Source organism: Pteropus alecto, unplaced genomic scaffold (assembly GCF_000325575.1).
Source record: "Pteropus alecto unplaced genomic scaffold, ASM32557v1 scaffold22, whole genome shotgun sequence".
NCBI lineage: Eukaryota > Metazoa > Chordata > Mammalia > Chiroptera > Pteropodidae > Pteropus > Pteropus alecto.
Genome location: NW_006434839.1, coordinates 3766497 through 3773587, shown reverse-complemented (window position 1 = coordinate 3773587; position 7091 = coordinate 3766497). Strand labels below are relative to the sequence as shown.

At 38.6% G+C, this 7091-nt stretch overlaps 1 pseudogene; it reads left to right on the top strand.

Moving 5' to 3' along the window:
* The first annotated feature begins 207 nt into the window (after positions 1 to 207).
* On the top strand, positions 208 to 326 carry LOC112478815 (annotated as a pseudogene).
* Positions 327 to 7091: the final 6765 nt, after the last annotated feature.

Genomic DNA, 7091 nt, shown 5'->3' with positions numbered 1-7091 from the left:
TAATAAATTTCCCTGAGCGCCTTTGAAGCAAACACAGATCTTGCCTAGAGAAACCAATTTTGAACCCAGGTCTCAAAGAATTCCAAAAAAAAAAAAAAACTAAGTCACATGAAATCTCCATCAAAAATCATAAACACAGAAACATTAAAAAAAAAAAAAACTTGATGGGTACAAGCCAGCAAAAACAGACTTTAGAATACTCAAATTGTCTATGGCCATGCTACCCTGAACAAGCCCAATCCTGTCTGATCTCGGGAGCTAAGCAGGGTCGAGCCTGGTTAGTACTTGGGTGGGAGACCATCTAGAAAGACCGGGTGCTAAAGGCATAAGAAATTTAAAAAATAAGGGATTGTAAACTGAAAAGGTCCTTGCAATCTGTGATTCCAGAAAAAAAAATTATCTCCCTAGGAGGAAAAAAAAAATGAAATTGTATCCTATTTCAAAGGATACCTAAAAATTGATCCCAGGTAGATCAAAGATGGAAAGGTAAAATTCAAAACTATTTAGCTTTTAGAAGATAATATAGGAAAGTATCTTTTTTATCAAAGTGGAGGGAAGCATTTAATAAACACATACACAAAAATGCAGATATACTAAAAAGAAAGAATTTATAAGTTCAATTAAATTAAGCAATTCTATTTATCAGAAACACTATGAAAAGAGTGGGAAGATAAGCTATAAAATAAAAAAGATATTTTCCACAAATATTAATAATTAATATAATTAGTAAAAATCAATAAGAAAAAAACATTCTTAAAAAAAAAGTGGACAAAAATTTGAACAGGTACTTCACAGAAGGGAAACCCAAATAGGAAAAAAAGGAAAAGAAGAAAGAAAGTCAAGAAAAATATGCTCAAATACATTAGTAATCAGACTAGCAAAATTTTTTAAGTTTAATTTTTAATATTAATTCTTGGAAATATTAGCCCTTGAAAAGATATGAACTTACATAGGGTTAGAAGGCATGATCATTGGGAAATGATTGGTGTTATATAGGAACACTGAAGGAATATAGAGTATAAGAATCACCGATTATACTCCGATGTATACACCCTAGATAATCTCTGCCACATATGCAAGATGACATCAAAAACACCATATCAGCACTATTTACTACAGACATATATGGAAAAAGCCCTAATGTCCAATGAAAGCAGAATGGATAAATACATTGCAATACATCCGTGCAGTGAAATAATACCCTATAGCAATGAACATGAAGGAACTACGTCTCCACAGAACAAAAGAGATGAAACTCAGGAACGCAGTGATGATTGAAAAAGCCAACTGCAGAATATGTACAGTTGTATTTCATTTATATTACATTTTTTAAAAATCAAATAGAACTATGCTATGTATTCTCAACAGGTGTCATGAGAGATGTTAAGAGCACACAGTCCTCAGCCAGGCAGCCTGAGTTGGAATTCTGGTTACTTCACTTCCTAATCGTATGACTGGAAAGTTATTGAACCTCTGTATACATCATTTTCCCCATCTGTAAAATCGGGGATACTAGTCTATCTACATCTGAGGATTGCTTTAGTGTTAAATGAGTACGTGGCACTTGTGTCTCGCATGTAGAAATCACTACATGAAAGTTATATGCTGCCATCATCATTAAAGATAGAAGTGCTTAGGGAAAAAAATAATGGCAAGCACGAGAACACTGCAGACCAATTAGAGGAGGCCAAGGGATGGTTTAAGTAAGATACCTAGGTGGATTTTGGAGCACATGGTAGTACCCTTTGTTATTAAAATGAGTAGTGAGTACTCAAGTATTTGCTGTGCTGTATTTCCTTCTAATTTACAACCATTTTATAAACGTTTTGTCGTATTCTATGTTCTCTCCTTTCAATAAAAAATACCTTTAAATATCATCGAATTAGAAACAGAAAGGGGCTATGCGAGTCTTTACACTGTCAAGTTACTGTCACCCTAGAAAATACAAACAAAATCGTTCTCAATATCAAATGGTATTTTCCTGGGATTCCAGTGTCTTGTTCAAAACATTAGAGATTCCTCTTTTTATGGAAATGCCTTCCGAACCAGTAGCCATTCTTTTGAACACTCTGGATGTTGACAGTCCTCGTCCTTGAAGGATAGGTCTTATTTTATTCAAACAGCAACGAGCTATTTGAAACCAAGTTTGAGAGATGAGATAGGCGACTTAGCTCTGTGACAGGTAAGATAGTGTGTTTCATAAAACAGTTTCTCAAAGGAATTCCAAAGAATAATAGACTTCCAGGGTTATCAAAGTAATCAAATCCAGCTTTCCTCATAACCTAGAAACTAGTTCTACCAAGAATCCTGAAAAATGGCCAGTCAGCTGGGGCTCAGAATTTCCAAGAATGTAAAATTAGACAAAATACCCTAGAGCACCATTGATACTTACCCATTAATCCAATTACTGCATTTTCTAAATGTATAATCTTTTGTTATAGTTCACTGGTTGATATTAGACCACTGTTTCAGTTTATTAAAATGATTTCTATCATTCCGTGCATTAGCTCTCTTTCCCAGAATAAGTGCATGCTGATAAGTTGATAAGCATTTGTGTATGATTCATCTAAGTCATTGATGAAAGGTCCACGGCCAAGTGCAGAATTCCTGCTCAAATAGAAAACTGCCTCCATCTTGGAATGAATTAATAATATCCATAGGTGTGGTTTCTATCCTGACCATGAGAAAACCATAAAAACCCATCAGGCACATTGCTAAAATCTAGATGCAAGTTGTCTATGGAATGTCCCAACACTATCGCTATAGTAACTATATCCAATAAGTAAAATGAGGCATGCACTTCTTTTGGGGTACTCATGTGAACTCATTGTGATGTTCTTTTCTAAGTCTACAGAAACCATCTATTTAAGGATGCAGGGAGATTTTAAGCTGTTTAGGTCACCCACCCAGTTTTGACAATGGGAATATTTTCCTTTTACCAATGCTCCAAGAACTCGACCATTTTCAATATTTCTCAGACATTATCGGTCCATAGTCCTACAATCAAATTTGCAAGATCTCTCACTATCAGTAACATAATTTATTTGAATGTGGAAACTGTCCATCTTCAAGGGAAGTATATTATTTAAAAATATTTCCTTTCTGATTTTGGATTCTTTCCTATTATCAATATTTATTCCTCTCTTCCAGTTTTAAGATAATTCTCCTTAATGGAAATATCTGAAGCAATATTGGGCAAAAATTCACATCCATTATAGATCTAAAATACCAATATTACTTTCCTTAGAATTTAAGATTCTTTCAAGGGTACAAAAGTGTTAAAAACACCCAATACGAACTTGCATTTAAATACATATTTTAAACAATACAGACTGTCTTAAGGTAATTTTCATCTTCAAAAAAAAATGTGAGTGCCCATAATTGTTGCTTTTTTAAGTTTTTTGCATTTTTTTACATTGATTTTTACCCTGGATGGTGGACAATGACATAGTCAGCATAAAAATGGACCCAAGGCGGTAGAAAGCACAACAGAATCAGGGCTGGGGAGAGGGAAAGATGGTATGGATTTCCAAAATTCCATGGTAGATCTTGGTTCATCAAACTGGACATGCAAAATAGGAGGCAGCCAGCAACCCACAACTACCACACAAACTGGTCCTGGACAAAACCCTTCTTCTGCATTGCCCTTTATTTCAATTCACCCTGTTATGAACTGAACATTCATAACCAAATTCATATGTTGCAGCTCTGACTCCCAGTGTGATGGTATTTGGAGGCGGAGCTTTTGTGAGACAATCGGGTTTAATGACGTTATGTGGGTGGGGCTCCCATGATGGCATTAGTGCCCTTACAAAAAGAGGAAGAGACCGGAGCATGTGCTTGCTCCCTCTCCCATTCCTTCTCCTTTTTTCTCTCTGCCCCATGTGAAGACGTGGTGACATAGTGAGAAAGCCATCTGCAAAACAGGAAGAAAACTGAATCAATGAGCACCTTGACCTTGGACCTCTTGACCAAGTTGTTTAAGCTACACAGTCTATAGTATCTTCTTTTTTTTAATGCAGTCCAAACTAAGGTATACTCTAACCATAGCAATAAGACATCTTATTGAAATTAAATGTTATCTGTAAAATTACTCCCCACTTAGAAAAAAAGTAACTCTTGTTCTTTCCAACATTATATCTATATCCTCAACCTTGGCTTCTAATTGCCCCGCCCTCCAGCATCCGTGCATCCATTCATGCGAGAGTCTATCTACCTCGTGAATCCACATACGTAGTCCTCCTATCAGCTAAAGTAAGTTGCTCATTTCTGTGCTTTCCCAAATACTAATTCTTCCACCTGAGATGGCCTTGCCTGACCTTCTAGCTGTTCATACTGTTATCATCTATTCCCTCTTCCTTATCGGAAAACAAACATTAAAATAACCGCTATAAAAACTACTAAACATGAGCCTGCTCTGTGATTTCCCATGACGGAATCCCCCCGACTCTGTTCACTGCCCTGCTGCCCTCCGTCTCTTGTTTCTTGGTAGAAAGCAGAAAGAGGAAAGTTTAGATCAGTTTGGTTTGGTTTTAGAGGTCCTGATTTAGATGGCGTGGGTCGGACCCAGGCCTTGATATCAGGAAAATCTCCCTGGGGGAATGGAACGTGCAGCCAGCGATGAAAGCCACAGTGAGAGTGACGCTCCTCAATCCAGCTGTGCACAGTCACCGGCCAAGCTGGGGACACGTCCTCTTAATTAGCAGTCAATCACAGACCTACCAAATCAAAAGCTCCGAGGCGGAGGGATTAGGCAGTTCTCACCCATCTTAGATTGAGAAACTCAGGCCAAAACAGTGTGTCACGCTGATGAAGGGGAAGGGTGGCAGATTATGAGGCCAATTGCCCTCTTTTCCTCCCATTGTGGAAGTCCCTTAAAGTCCAGGAACACTGTCCTTTCAACATCATCCAAAACAGCATATGGTACCCTAGTGGGTCATTATTAAAACCCCTGCTTCACTTAGGGTGACGTGTGGTATATGCGCTGTGGTGACGTGTGGCATGTCCCCACCAGAATAATCAAATGCGGGCACGTGCAACAACTCTCTGTCTTATGCAAAATAAATAGGAAGTATGCAAAGCAATAAGGAAAAACGTGTCACTCAGCAATACTTTCTTCTCCCTAAACACTAAACACAGAACTGTGATAAAACCCCCGGCTTATCATATTAGTGGTTGGCTAGTCTTCAGGAGCACAGAAAAGGGAGTGATTTCTGCCTAGAAGAAGGGAGTAAGGAAGGCTTCACCCAGGAGGTGGCATTCGAGCTCAGCCTGAGAAGAATTTAACCAGAGGAAAAATTAGGTTCGAAGCTTGCCGGAAGAGGGGAAAGCATTAGCAAAGGCCCAGAGCTGTGACAGTGACTTTCCGGTGCTGGTTCAGAGTCACCATGATGGCTCACATGTGGGGAGTATGAAGGAAAGAAACAGAGCATGAAGCTGGATGTCTGGGGGCAAGAGGATGAGGCCTTGAATGGCCTCCTAAGGAGAAGGAGATCACAGACAATGGGCATTACGAAAGCTTTTACATAAGAGAGTTCATTACCACCTGGCCTCTGCCGAATCTTTCTTATTCACAACTACATAGAACCACAATAGAATATTCAATGTTTTAGTTCTCTGGGAATCACAGAACATTCTTACAACTATCTTAGTATAATTTTATGGCATCTTCAGATGATCTGAACATTCATGAAAAGATCCACTGTCAGAATAAAAACTGCAAGAAATGCCTTTAATTGACTGGAAAATTTCCTAAGAAAAGCTTGCAGACTATTCAAGCTCATGATCAATCCCCACAGGTATCCCCAACTGCTATCACATTCGGTTGCTATAACAACCTGCCACTCACTTCTACTTTACACCAGTAACCCGAAGACAGCTGGATCCAGAATAGGTTAATTCAAACATAAAGCAAAAGACGCCAGTGACGGGAAACTCAGCAGGGAGGTAATTAAAAATGAAATCACTATTCTCTTAATGATAAGAGCAAAGGATAATGTAGACTCGTGAACACATGCAGTGTGTGTTGAAAAACTGAAAGGTATTCGCCAAGAGTGAACATTCCACCACTGACCAGGAAAGCTTCTCTCCTCAAGCACCAGCTTCATTTTCACGCCTTCCGTCACTGCATAAGGCTCTGTGTGCAAATTCCTGAAGGTCAAGGTGGGTGCCTCCTTGACCTTCCTCCCCTCAAATTTAAACATTTCTCAATATCATCACTGACCTATCCTTTTGCCTCTTTCTCTGGGGCTGGGACGGTGGGGGAGTGCGGGGGGAGCTCCATCTCCTGGCTTTAGCAAAATTTTCCACTTTTTTTAGTTCATTTCTGCCTGCCTCTTACAAAATGTCACATCAAACATCCTTTTGCTCCCTGCTAACTCTACTCTCTCATTCCAGATGGGCTCTTATCTTTTCTTATGGAATTTGTCCTCATCTACTTGTCCTACAAGGTCAGTTCACATTCCTGATCTCTCTTACTAGATTATAGAATACTTGGGGACAAGGACTGCATCTTATTTGGGGCCACAAGCTGAACAGCGAATAATAGGTGGCCGATATTTGTTAATGTGATTGTAACTCCATGAAGCAATTTTGTCCTGTACACAGAAAAACTTCAAAAGTGTCCCTTTCTTCAATTTGGTGGCTTAGAGCCTGTGGGATGTGGGAGGCCCTATTATTTCAAAATGGCTCAGATGTTTTTTTCTTGGTTCTCAAGAAAGAATAGGAAAAGACAGGCTATATATTTTTTTTCTTTCTGTAACTTAAGAGAAAACAGAACTCTATTTAAAATGAGTCGTTGGCATTTTGGCTGCAGGGAACGGTTCTCAGAAAGATGAAAAAATGAAAGAAAATCAAAGAGTAGGAAAGCACATTTTAAGTGACATCAGCATTTTATAAGATGCTATGGAGCACTTGCAAGGCTTAAAGATATATTTCATTGACACTCTAGTATGGGCATCACTCAGGAACAGTTATAGTGTGATTTAAAATGAGTCGTTGGCATTTTGGCTGCAGGGAACGGTTCTCAGAAAGATGAAAAAATGAAAGAAAATCAAAGAGTAGGAAAGCATTTTTTAAGTGACATCAGCATT